This window comes from Pogoniulus pusillus, chromosome 9 (genome assembly GCF_015220805.1).
Source record: "Pogoniulus pusillus isolate bPogPus1 chromosome 9, bPogPus1.pri, whole genome shotgun sequence".
Lineage (NCBI taxonomy): Eukaryota > Metazoa > Chordata > Aves > Piciformes > Lybiidae > Pogoniulus > Pogoniulus pusillus.
The window spans coordinates 11818602-11833157 of record NC_087272.1 but is presented as its reverse complement, the minus strand read 5'-3'; positions in this window follow the sequence as shown (position 1 = coordinate 11833157).

The window sequence follows — 14556 nt, the reverse complement described above, 5'->3', positions numbered from 1 at the left end:
CAATGATCTTCAGAACTCACTTCCAAGCTTTACCATTCCACTATTCTATTATTGTGGATACCTGACTCCATCCAGTTGGAACAACCATCTGTCTTTTCTCAAGGTACAGTGACATTTGGGGTCAGGACTGTGTCACAGGCAAGAATTTGCCCTCATCCAAACCTCATATTCTTAGATGGAATATGGAGATAGGAAGGAGATTTAGCCTGTATATAGTCCATATATTCAGTTTCTGTTTCAAACCTTCCCGTGTAAGGGTCTTTCTACTACTGTTGATTGGAAATGGCACTCTGGGAGATGGACTTCCAAGCAGATCAAGTTAGATATGCAGACTTGGAAACATGAATATTTCATCTTGCTGTCAGCAAAGAAGTCTCCTTACACCACACACCGATAGGCAGCTGCGATAGCCAGGAACTCACATCCTACACTTCTGCAGTGAGATCTGTCCTCTGAAGTTTTCAGATAACTGCAGCAAGTACACACAGACTTCTGCATCTCCCTAAACTCTCCCTCTCCTCAGATGTAGGCATCTCTTGGCACTGGTACAGCAGGTTAGCATATGAGAGTGGTGTCACACTGAAAGGGCAACACCAATACTCTAAAAAAATGTCTAGGTGCTCATGATCCCAACACAGCATGCAACAGGTGGAGCAAGACTGCTTAGTGCTGCTCCAAAATCACAGCATCATGGGTTTGGTTTAGTTGCAAGGAACCTTTAAGATCAATGTGTCCAACCATCAACCTAACACCATCACAGTTAAACCATGTCCTAAAGTTCCATGATACAAGTTTCTTGAATGCTTCTATGAACCCCACCTCCTTGACCAGTCCTCTGTGCCTTTCCCTGAACATTTGCAGGGTGAACAGCTCTATCCTTTCTGACAAATGACTCAAAGGCTGAATGTTTTTCATCCTGCTGACTATGACACAAAGTGTGTATGCTCACATATTTGCCTGTATGTGTGCCCAAAAAGCCAAAAAGGCTTTCTTCCATCAGCTTTTGGAGAGCATCCTGAGGGGCCTGTGCCAGGTGGCACTTTCACAGAATCACAGAGTACTGGGAACTGGAAGGGGCCTCTGGTATCATCCAGTCTATAACTTCTGCTGAAGCAGGATCTTAGAATCATAGATTCATAAAATGATTTGGGTCGGAAGGGGCCTTAAAGACCATCTAGTTCCAACTCCCTCATGGCCAGGGACATCTTCCAATAGATCAGGTTGCTCAAGGCCTTGCCCAGTCTGGCCTTGAAGACCTCAAGGGAGGGAGCATTGACAGCCTCCCTGGACAACCTGTTCCAGTGTCTCACCACCCTCACTGGAAAGAATTTCTTCCTAATCTCCAGTATCAATCTCCTCTTTTCCATCCTCTAGAGTAAATCACACAGAAACACACCCAGGTGGGTTTGGAATGCCTTCAGTGAAAGCAACTCCACAATCTCTCTGGGCAGCCTGGCCAGTGCTCCTGCACCTTCAAAGGGACAAATTCCTCATGTCTACATGGAACGTCCCATGTTCTAGTCTGTGTCCACTGCCCCTTGCCCTGTCACTGAACACCACTGAGAAAACTCTGGCTTCATCCTCCTGAAACTCTTATTTTAGATAGTGATTAGCATTAATGAGATTTCCTCTCAGTTTCCAGGTTAAACAGTTCCAGGTCTCTCATAAGGTACATGTGGCCAGTAGGACAAGGGAGGTTATTCTTCCCCTGTACTCAGCACTAGTCAAGCCACACCTTGAGTACTGTGTCCAGTTCTGGGCCCCGCAATTCAAGAGAGGTGTTGAGATATTGGAATGTGTCCAGAGAACAGCAAGGGGCCTGGAACACAATCCCTGTGAGGAGAGGAAGGTTGCGCCAGGGGAGGTCTAGGCTGGATGTTAGGAGGAAGTTCTTCACACAGTGATTTGCCATTGGAATGGGCTGCCCAGGGAGGTGGTGGAGTTGCTGTCCCTGGAGGTGTTCAAGAAAAGATTCAATGAGGCAATTAGTGCCATGGTCTAGTTGATTGGACAGGGTTGGGTGATAGGTTGGACTGGATGATCTTGGAAGTCTCTTTCAACCTGATCGGTTCTATAGTTCTATGATTCTATGATCCAGTCTGCTCAGCGCCTTAGTGGCTCTCCACTGGGTTTTGGCTTGAAAGACATAACCTTTTCCATTCCTGCCTGGTTTCAATGCATACACTTCCAAATGAGTCCTGTGTCATTCTCTGCCCAGTGCGCTTTGCACCAGGCAAGCTGTTGTGCTGGGAATCACAGCCAGGGACACTATGTGGTGCTATTACCTGAAATACTTAACAGAATTCAGCTACAGCTTGCAGACATCTCCTTCTCCTTTCTCCCTCCTGGCCCTCAAAACACTGATTCTGCAAAGTGCTTGGAACAGCTTTACATGGAGCAAAGAAACAAGAAGGGGTTGGCAGGGGTCACAGCTTTGTGCCATTGAAAATGAATTTAGGATTTTTTTGTTGTCTCTTTACTATGACAAGATGACCTGGCTACTGGATGAGAGAAAGGCTGTTGGTGTGGTATTCCTAGACATTTGAAAAGCCTTTGATACTGATCCCCAAAAAATTCTGGTAGACAAATTGGCTACTCATGTCTTGGATGAGCACATTGTCTCCTGGATAAAGCACTGGATGGGCAGGAGCACCCAGAAAGTGGTGGTCGATGGAGTTAAATCCACTTGGTGGCTAGTCACTAGTGGTGTTCCTGAGGGATCTGTGTTGGGACCACTGCTTTTTAACATCTTTACTGACAACCTTGATTCAGGCAGAGAGTGTCAGCAGTAAGTTTGCAGATGACACCAAGATATATGGCAGTGTTGATTTTAATGAGATCAGAGAGGTTCTCCAGCAGGACTTGGATGGGTTAGATCAATGGACCAACATTAATGGGATGAGTTTCAGCAAGGCCAAATGCCAGGCCCTGCACTTGAGTCACAACAACCCCAAGCAATGCTGCAGGCTTGGGGCAGTGTGTCTGGAGAGCTGCCTGGCAGAAAGGGATCTGAGAGTTGTAATACACAGGTAGCAGTGTGCCCAGGCAGCCATGAAGGCCAATGGCATCCTGAGTTATTTAGAAATGCTGTAGAAACAGGGAGGTGACTGTCCCCTTGTACTTGGCTTTGGTGAGGCCACACCTCGAGTACTGTGTTCAGTTTGGGGCACTGCAATACAAGAGAGATGTGGAGGTGCTGCAGCAAGTCCAGAAGAGGGCAACGAAGCTGGGGAAGGGCCTGGAGAATAAATTTTATGAGGAGTGACTGAGGGAGCTGGGGATGGTTAGTTTGAGGGGAAGGAGGCTGAGGGGAGATCTCATTGCTGTCTACAACTACCTAAAGGGATACTGGAGAGGCTGTTGCTGGTCTCTTCTCAAAGGTAATTGGAGAGAGAACAAGGAGGAATGGACTCAAGCTGAGACTGGATAGGTTTAGATTGGACATTAGGAAAAAGTTTTTCATGGAGAGAGTGCTCAGACACTGGAATGAGCTGCCAAAGGAGGTGGTTGAGTCACGAACCCTGGATGTGTTTAAGGGTCATTTGGATGTGGTGTTTAGGGATATGGTTTAAGGTGAATCTTGTTGAGTAGGGTTATAGGTTGGACTTGGTGATCCTGAGGGGCTTTCCAATGTAGGTGTTTCTGTGATTCTGTGATATAGATCCAATGTCTGACTCCAGTTTCTGTAGATGCATTTGTCATTGGACATCTATAAGGAGGATGTGAGGGTGCTGGATGATGAAACAGGCTGCCTAGAGAGGTTGTGAAACCACCTCCATCTGAAAGACCACCTGGATGTGTTCTTGTGCAATCTAATGTAGGTGATAAAGCAGTGGAGGGCTGGACTAGATCTCCTAAGGCCCTTCCAACCCCCACTATTCTGTGATTCTGTGATTCCATGACTCTGTAATCTCTGTGTCATCTATGTCTGATGGAGGAAAGTGGTCTAGCCCTCTCTGACCACAAGCAAAAACTCTGAAGTGATGATTTTATGAAACAGAAAAAATATGGTTGCTGACAGCTGAAGCCACCCACATTGCCCTATGTCCCAGCCTGCAAGCCATGTGCTTTAGGACACTGGCAGAGCTCACCCTCCCTGACAACAAAGGTAGTCTCCTACACATCAGCAGCTGCTGTACCTTTGTAGCCCTCTTCTGTACCTTCTCCATCAAGACCCTGTCTTTCTTGAAATGAGGAGCCCAGATTGACATTGACCTGGATCTCCAGTCATGAGCACTAAGCATTACCCCTGTTAATACTCTCTGCGGGGATGCAGGCTGCTGGGTTAAATCAGACTCCACCTCTGCCTGTCCCATACCACTCCTAGTAGAAGCAGATGATGGCTGAACCTGATCTGGAAGGTCTGTTTCAATCAAAAACTGTCAGAGGAGGTTTACACTGGACAGTAGGAAATTTTTCTTTCCTGCAAGAGTAGCTGAGCATTGGAGCAGGCTGCCCAAGGAGGTGGTGGAGTCACCTTCCCTGGAGATGTTCAAGAAATGTGTGGACATGATTTAATGGCCACGATGGTCTTATGTTGACAGTTGGACTTGATGATATTAGAGGTCTTTTCTAACAATTCTCTCATTCTGTGCTTGTCCCTCTGACTACTACCAGCTCAAGATGTTTCACAGAAGCATACAATCAGCAGTTGATGCTAGTCAAGAGTGTTCCCACCTTATGGGAAAGGGGCAAAAAGTGATCTACTTGACAAATGGTGAAGCAGAGCAACTTCTTCAGGGGGAGTGCCAGGCCAGGTCTGTTACAGACCTGAGAAAACAGCAAGGCAGCCCAGAAATCTAAGTGCATGGAGCAGAGCAAATGCAAATGTGTGTGTCAGGAAAGCCTCATCACTTCAAAAGTATGCAGCCAGCTAAGGTAGCTTTCCCCTGCATATAGATGGATTTCTTTAGAGATAAAGACAGCAGAAGTGACATTCTCTTTTTCCACAGTGTGGCCCACCTGTGGTATTCAATAATGTGATATCAGAGAAAAACCTTTAGCATAGTCTTTAATAAAACCCCCTGACCTGCCAGGGAGTTTATTGACTATTATAAAGCTGTTAGATTTCATATGAATCTTCTTGGCAATCCCTGGTGTTCATCACTTTTTCATGAGTAGCAAGGAGTTGTAGATATTGCCAGATGTGGTCTCACAGAGGAGAGCAACTGAGATAAAAATTGCAAAAGGAACTAAATGATGCATGGGGTGAAATCCCACTTCCAATCAGACCAGAAGCATGGCATGGAAAGATTTAGTGAGCTACCTCCCCATCATCTGAAAGTCTGCTGAGTGCTTTACCCAGATGCATTAGGAGAAAGAGGAGTGGGCAGAAGGTACATAATCTGGTCTTTATACTTTTTCTTCACAGAGACTGCTTAAATCCTGAAGCAGGGGATTATAGACCTCTGTAAGAGTTACTGCTGCAACTCCAGAGTATCTCATCCCGGGACTCACTGATTTTGTTTTGGTTTTGTTGACCTCTTGTCACAGTCAGAATCCCAGCTTTCATGTTGCTTTCTCTGCTGCCTTAGATTTTAGCTTTTCATGATGCTGAGGGGACAGGAACATCTACCTTAGCCCAGAAAGGCTAAGCCAGCTGGGTTTGTTTAGCCCAGAGAAGAGCAGACTGAGGGGGCATCTTATCAATGCTGATCAATAGCTAAAGGGTGAGTGTCAGGAGGATGAAGCCAGACTCTTCTCAGTGGTGTCTAGTGACAGGCCAAGGGGTAATGGGAAGAAGTTATCTCTGGTAAATTCATTCCAGATTGATGTCCTCTCATCCATCCTGACAGAAGCTGCTGATGTGGAAGAGACAAGGATGAGAGGCTAGAGAACCTTTCCTGCAGAGATAGGCTGTGAGAGTTGGGGCTGTTCAGTCCACAGAAAAGAAGCCTCCAGTAAGACCTTCTAGTGGCCTTCCAGTACTTGAAGGGGGCCTACAAGAAAGCCAGGATGGGACATTTTACAAGGACTTGTAGTGATAGGATGAGAGGGAATAAATGAAGTTTGAGGATGGCCGATTTAAACTGGATATTAAGAAGAAATTCTTGACACTGAGGGTGGTAAGACACTGGAACAAGTTGTCCAAGAAGGTTGTGGATGTTCCCTCCCTGGAGGAACACCAGGGCCAGGTTGGACTGGACCACTGAGCAACCTGGTCTAGTGGACAGAATCTCTGTCCATGGCAGAGGGGTTGGAAGCAGATGTTCTTTAAGGTCCCTGCCACCCTAACTCATTCTATGCTTCTAAATAATGTTGTCCTTAAAGAAATCACCTCAATATGCTGTGTAGACAACATTAGGTCAACTTGAAAGAGTTAACATCTAATCACAGATTTGTTTTCCCTGATTGACAGACAATTTTCAAACAGAGTGTGCTTTGTCAAGAAGTCATTGCCTTCTTCTTCCAAAAATCTCTCTTTGAAACCAGGGCAGGCAATTTCCTGCTGACGATGGCGTTCAAGACATGAGATACCCTTGTCTCTGACAGCAAAGGACATTGCTTTCATTTGAGCTTTTTTTCCCTTATCACTGACAATAATAAAATTGTCAAGTGTGTGATTTGAAACATCACATTTGGCATGAACTTTTTGTGTAAGCGAGGGGCATTCACCACAATAACTTCTTGTTTGTTTTTTTTCCTCCGATCTCTCCTGATATATGGGACATACAAATTGACAAATGGTAAAGATTGGCTGATGTATGTGTAGGGTAACTTATCCATAAACTATCAACAGACCAGCAAGGTTATAATGAAGTCATCTTTTGAATTTAATAATAAATTTCCTTTTGGCAGTGTTGTTCCAAGGTAATGATGTGATGCTTCTTAACAGTGAAGGTAAAGGTAGATGTCCCAGCTGAGGAAGTGCCCATTTTAATTGCAGGCTGGGAAATATTGTCTGTCAAATCAGAGCAGCATTATTTTATTTTGATGGAGAAGTGGGATGCATTTGAACGTGACCCCAAACCTCACAGCTGTCTCCTTCCATTCAGAATGAATCAATCGTGTTGAAAGAAGGAAGCTTTTGAGTATTTGAGTTTCTAAGTGCCTGAATATTCAGACTTGAAAGTCACCTGTAACTTGTTTGGTTTGGAACTGCTAATTGGAATATAAAATCAGTGTCTTATAGAATCATTGAATTGTTTCAGTCTGAAAAGTCCAACTGTCAACAGAGGTGACACAGAAATTTTGCTTGCTTTTATTTTAGTGTACAACAGCCCCCAACCCAAAAGGGTCCCACATGGAGAAAGGCTGCAAGAGTTCAGCCTGGAGAAGAGAAGGCTCCAGGGAGACCTTAAGGCATTCCAGTACCTGAAGGGGACTGCAAGAAAGCTGGGGAGGGAACTTTTACAAGACCTTATAGTAATAGATTTCAGGGGAATGGATTGAAGCTTTAGGAGGGCAGATGTAGACTAGAGATTATGAAGACATTTTTTCCAGTGAGAGTGGAGAGACACTGGAACAGGTTGTCCAGGGATGTTGTGGATGACCCCTCCTGAAAGGTGTTCAAGGCCAGTTTGGACGAGGCCTTGAGCAACCTGGTCTAGTGGAAGGGGTCCCTCCCATGGCAGGGGGGTTGGAACTAGATGACTCTTAAAAGTCTCTTCTAACCCAAACCATTCTATGACTCCATAAAGTGTGTTGGTTTTATTATGAGGCCCTCTTTCTACTCTTAACTTACTGCTACCTCCAGCCTCCAAAGAGTAAAGACACATGGAGTACAATTTCATTGTAAAAGCAAGTTAACCTTTGGTCCTGAGCAGTAGTGTTCTCATCTAAGTTAAGGGCCAAAAATCTGAATAAAGAGTATTTATTTTACTTAGCAAAAATTATCCAACAGTAAAAGTATAGCTGCTGCCATTGGAAACATGATTGCTTGACTAAAACTTACAGCAACACTAAGAGTCAGCTATGGTGCATTAATTTGTGTCTGCAGTAAATCTGTCAGAACTGCAAGCCACTTTAAGAGCTGAAATATAATTGTTGTAAAACACTGAACTGCAATTTATTTTTTTCCCCCCTCAATCACTTGTGGGATAGCAATATTTCAGCTCTATAATCACAATTTGAACCTTTTAAATGGCTTTATATATATATATATAAGTCAGCAGAAGTGCTGTTTTATTACTTTGAGTGGAATTCTTTGCAGTACACTTTTGGAGAGGAAAAAGATTGGGGTATGAAAGTCAGCAGTTAGCCTCTTCTCCCTAGTACCGGGTGATAGAAGGAGAGAAAATGGCCTGAAGTTGTGGCAGGAGAGGTTTAGGTTGGAGATGAGGAAAAGTTTATTCGCTGCAAGAGTGGGCAGAGATTGACACAGACTGCCCAGGAAGGTGATGGAGTCACCATCCCTGGAGACGTTCAAGAAACATGTGGACATGTGTCAATGGCCATGAAAAAGTTGGGTTGATGGTTGGACTAAATGATCTTGGAAGTCTTTTCCAACCTTAATGATTCTATGACTAACTTACTCTTGTTCTTTAGTGAAAGTCAGACATGCCAGTGTGTGCAATGAACAACTTGTCAATCAATTTGGAGGTCAATGAAAATGCCTCTCAAAGCGAGATTTGGTTAGTTAAATTTCAGATGCCATTTGACCCTGCAGACATGTTTGCTGTGATGGTGTTCTCTGATAACAGGTAGATAAGGATTTTTTTAAAAGATAAAAATCCACTAATAGCCTTAGGATGACAGGAAATGGCCTTGAGTTATGTAAAAGGAGGTTTAGATTTGATAGCAGAAGAACCTTCTTGACTAAAAGGGTTTTCAAAGACTGAAACAGGCTCCCCAAGGAGATGGTTAAATCCCTATCCCTGGAAAGGTTTCAGATAGGTGTTGAGGGCCATGTGTACAGGGTTAACCCTCCAGGGGGAGTAACCTTGAACCTGACCCTACATGGCCTTGGCCCCTCCCCAGGGGTGGGTCTGAACACCACCAGGTGCTGGTTAGCCCACTCCCCCTTCCTGTTTAAAGACCTATAAAAGCAGGGGGAATGCGTGTTTCACTCTTCCTCTGCTCCCTGCTTACCAGCATCACCATCCTGTTCCTCTTTGTTCTACCACGTGGCCCCCACCCATGAGGAGGACAAAGCCATCACCATCGAAATCTGGTTGTATTTACACCTTTTGTATTTGTTTTCCCTTCCCTATACCTTTGTAACTTCCCTACCTCAGATACCTTTTTAATTTATTTTTAAACTTCTCTTTTTAACTTCCAAATTGAGTGAAATTATTTATTTGGGTGTGCTAACTTTTTACTTCTCTCTACATCTAATTCCTTTCTTTTGGGAAAGAAGGGGGAAGAGGGAAGGGCACTCTATAAATTGTTATTTGGTTCTATCAAATTTATTTGAGTGTCTGGAAATTTAAATTAGAACCCAGCCAATTTATTTGGTATTAGAGTGAAACAGGAAGTCCCCTTGCTTTTATGGGTCTTTAGACAGGAAAGGGGAGTGGGCTAACCAGCACCTGGTGGAGTTGAGACCCACCCCTGGTGAGGGGTCAAGACCACCTAGGGTCAGGTTCAAGGTTATTCCCCAAAAGGGCTAAACCTGTACACCATGGTTTAGCACTAGACTTGGTAGAGTTAGCTAATGATTGGACTTGGTGATCTTTAAAGTCTTTTCCAAGCAGCATGATTCTGTGATTTTAGGCAAAATGATTTTTGTAAAAGCCTGCTTGTATAATTGAGTATAAAGAAACATCCTGTAAACCACTTCCTACTTGATTAAATATTTAGTGCTTTAAAGTATCAGCTTCCATTCCCAGGCTTCTAGGGGTGTGGTTCTCCATGACAATCACCTTGGCTATTGGTTACACAGCAGCTGTGAGGTGTGTGGCAGGTGCCCCTTTGTGTGATCTTTAACATCTTCACTGACAACCTTGATTAGGCACAGCGAGTATCATTGGTAAGTTTGCAGATGACACCAAGTCAGGTGGAAGTGCTGATTTGAATGAGGGTAGAGAGGCTCTGCAGAGGGACTTGGATAGGCTTAGATCAATGAGCCAACATTAATGGGATGAGTTGGGCTGGATATAGGTAGGACTGGATGATCTTGGGGGGCTCTTCCAAGCTGGTTGATTCTATGATTCTACTAATCTTTTTACATAAGCTGTGGCAATCACTGAGAAAGCAGAGAGGAGATGTGAAACAGGATATGCATCATGCTTTGAACATCTGGCTAATATTCTACTTCTGAGGGAATCCTCAGATTGCCATCTGAAAACAGGTAAAACAACTGAGGAACTGTGTCAGCTGGAGAGGAAATTTTTTACAAGGTTTTATTGTGATAGTATGAGGAGAAATGGGTTGAAACTGGAAAAGGGGAGATTTAGACTGGAGATTAGGAAGAAATTCTTTCCAGTGAGGGTGGTGAGACACTGAACAGACTGCCCAGAGAGGCTGTGGATGCTCCCTCCTCAGAGGTGTTCAAGCCCAGGTTGGATGAAGCCTCGAGCAACAAGTCCTAGTCGAAGTTGGGGAGTGAATGGGTTGGAACTAGATGATCACACCAACCCATGCCATTCTATGGTGTGATTCTGTGACAACTGCCCAGCAGAAATTCTATAGGGGTGGTGGAAGAGTGGCTATAATGCTAGCTCACCATTCAGCACTCTAAGAGCTCAAAGCCTCCTTGGATGCATTCCTATCACCCTTGGCTCTTTCCAAGAGAAATGTATTTGTATACCACCTGACACCCTTAAAACAACAACAGAAAAAAAATCAAGTCCAAAAAACATAGGGAAAAAAAAAACACAAAAAAACGCCCAAATCCACAAAAAGCCCAATTAAAAAAAACCCTGAACAAACAAATGAAAACCCAAACAGCCCAAAGAAACCCTCCCCAAACCAAAACTATAAAAATCACTCAAAAATCCACAAAAAAACCCGAACCAAAATGTAAAAGTCACTGATGGTACCTTCAAAGCTGTTGGTCAGTGTACCATAATACTATGGAGAAGGTTTTCTCTCAGCTTTTAGAACAAAAACCTCAGCTTTGAGCAAAGAGATAAAGAAATGTATATTGGCCTTTCATTGGCAGGATTTTCAGGTGAGACATCCCTAGGGATCAAGCAGCCTTGATGGTATATGGACTCATCAGGCATGGAGAATGATGATTTTGAGGGAGTCCTTTTAGGTTGGGCATAAAATCTGGGGTCTCTCTGGTCACACTTGGACTGTGGTAGGCTCCTGAAAGGGGTTACTGCAGAGGGCATGGTGTTGCCTTGAATTCTGAGCCCCAAGAGCTCCTCTGGAGATATTCTGGGAGCCACTTAAGGATAAATAAAAAGCAGCCTGTTCTCCTGTTCTTATTAGGAGTTATTTTTGAATGCTTGTGAAGCTTCACAGCTCAAGAGGAAATTTACATCTGCTGATTGAGGAGGGGAGGGGAAATGATAGTGAAAGCCACTCAGCCAAGGCTGATGCGGCCTTTCGAGTTTTGGAGTCAAATGAGTTTGTGAGATTAAAAGGCAAGAGAAAAAGATATCCACACATCTAAGGATAAATACCCTTTTGTACTCATTATTTTGCTAAGGCTGTTTTTTCATTTCACTTTCTAAATGTTGGGTGTTTGGGTTTGTTTGGGGTCTTTTTTAAAGCATCAAAGCAAACGAGACATGACAATTCTTTGGCAGATATTAGATAAGGCTGAATTAGTGCAGTGAGACCATTGGCCATCTGTATATTCTGGTCTGTCATGGTTTTTGAAGCTAACACACTTCATCTTAATAGGTTTTGATGGACAGAGTCTGTACAAGAAATAATGAGAACCAGGGAGATTTTTTGATGACTGGTATTGAAGCGTGCCTTTTTCTGCTTCCTGCAAGGGGTTCAGGGCAGTTTTCACTAAGATGATAGCTCTCCGTGGCACCTCTGTCAGCAAAGATAGCCCAGAGCTGCTGCAGCATGTGCAGAAAATGGCAACAAAGCTACTGGAAGGTACAGAGAATAGGTCTGTCGAGGAGCAGCTGAGAGAACCAGGATTGTCTAGCCTGAAGAACAGAAGGCTGAGGAGAGACTTCTTCCTCTCTACAACTCCCTGAAAGGATGATGGAGCCAGGTGGGCATTGGTCTCTTCCATCAATAGAATGAGAAGATGAAATGGCCTTAGATTGTAGCAGAAAGATTTAGGCTGGATATCTGAAGAAACTTGTTGACTAAAAGTCAGCAGTGTGCCCAGGTGGCCAAGAGAGGCAGTGGCATCCTGGCCTGCATCAGGAATGGTGTGGTCAGCAGGAGCAGGGAGGTCATTCTGCCCCTGTACTCTGCACTGGTTAGACCACACCTTGAGTACTGTGTTCAGTTCTGGGCCCCCCAGTTTAGAAGGGACGTTGAGGTGCTTGAGCGTCTCCAGAGAAGGGCGACGAGGCTGGGGAGAGGCCTTGAGCACAGCCCTATGAGGAGAGGCTGAGGGAGCTGGGATTGGTTAGCCTGGAGAAGAGGAGGCTCAGGGGTGACCTTATTGCTGTCTACAACTACCTGAAGGGTGGTTGTGGCCAGGAGGAGGTTGCTCTCTTCTCTCAGGTGGCCAGCTCCAGAACAAGAGGACACAGCCTCAGGCTGCGCCAGGGGAAATTTAGGCTCGAGGTGAGGAGAAAGTTCTTCACTGAGAGAGTCATTAGGCACTGGAATGGGCTGCCCGGGGAGGTGGTGGAGTCGCCATCCCTGGGGCAGTTCAAGGCAAGATTGGATGTGGCACTTGGTGCCATGGTCTAGCCTTGAGCTCTGTGGTAAAGGGTTGGACTTGATGATCTGTGAGGTCTCTTCCAACCCTGATGATACTGTGTGATACTGTGTGTGTGTGATATGTAAAAGAGTGGTCAGGAACGGAGCAGGCTGCCCAGGCAGGTGGTGGAAGCAGCATCCCTGGAAGTGTTCAAGAAATCTGTAGACATAGCACTTGGGGACATGGCTTAATGGCCATAGTGGCATTAGGTGTGAGGTTGGACTTAGTGATATTAGAGGTCTTTTCTAACTAAACCAGTTCTATGATTCTATGCTGAGCTGCAGATGGAAAGGAGGATAATCTGCTTGTTAGACACCAAGGGCTGCAGCAAGAGCCTGACCAGTTGCTCTTCCCCTGAATACTCTGGAAAAGCACACAGCAGCAGCTGTGCTTTCTTCCCATTTTTTCTACTCTTTGTTGCAGTTGGCTTTCACATCAGGTATTAGGCTCCTTTTCATCTCATGACTGCACAGGTGAGGTATTGGCAGTGCTGGAGGTCACAGATGGAACATGCCCAGCAGTAGGGTCAGCTCTGCTGTCCCTATGCCACTGTGCAGGAGCAACGCCTCCAGAAAACTCTTTTTTCCTTGCCTGCTCAGCTGGACAGGGACGAAGTAATGTCCCTCTAAATATAGCTCAGTGCACATGGTGGAGCTGAGCTCTGCTGGCATAGCAAAGCACAAGCCAAGGGAAAGCCAGATGGCTGATCCATGCTGAAAGGCAGCATGAGGGAGCAGAGAAGACAGGCAATAACCTGGCACAGCTACCAATTTCTTGGATGCTTTGGAGAAGACATTTTATTATTCTGTGCTACCCTCTCCACTTTACCCTTAACTCTTCAAGTATTTTTCAGATGGTGATACCTACTTCTCAGGGACTGCATCTCCTCAAAGGGGATAATCACAGCACACAAATTTTAGGCATAGAGTAGATAATATTTTTTAATCAAAGGAGGGAAAGAATCCTCCTGGGAATCCAAATCATCCATTTATCTGACTGTAGCAACCCTCAGCATGTAAGCATGCTGGTGACTTCACCCATTTACAGGATGATACAATGGTAGAGGTTGGAAGGCACAATGCAGTCCACTCTCCCTTGCCAAGGCAGGTTCACCTAAAGAATATCACATATGAACACATCCAGATGGGTTTTGAACCTCTCTGGAGATAGAGACTCCATCTCTGTGGACAGCCTGGTCTAGCACTCCATCACTCTTGAATTAAAGACCTTCCTCATGTTTAAATGGAACTTCAGGTCTGTGCCTGTTACCTCTTGTCCTGTCAGTGGGTGCCATTTGTACCAGAACAGTATGGTGTAAGATACTCTTGACTTCTGTGGCATTACATTTCCCTAAACCAGCTGAACAACAAGAGACCATCTTTATCCTGGTTTTAAGAGGACAGATAGCACCTAGTACACCAAGTATTGCACAGGTCAGAGCTACTCCTGTGTGCATTTGTGAGTTGTTTTGGGGGAAGGTTACTTTAGTTTTGTAGGAATGGACCAGCAAGTATACAAGTAATGAATGTAGGCTTAGTGACATTTTTTTCACTAAGTAGTAAATAAGACTTGTCCTTCTTGGGGAGCCACGGGTCTGACACAGACTCACACAATGCTAGGGTTTGGAAGGGACCACTGGAGAACACCAAGTTCAGCCCTCCTGCTGGAGCAGGGTCACCTGGATCACACTGCAGAAGAATGTGTTCAGGTGAGTTTTGAAGGTTTACAGAGGAGATGACTCCACAACCTCTCTAGGAAGCCTGGTCCAGGACTCCAGCATCCTCACAGTGAGTTTTAACTTAAGATCAAGTGAATCCTACTGGGGT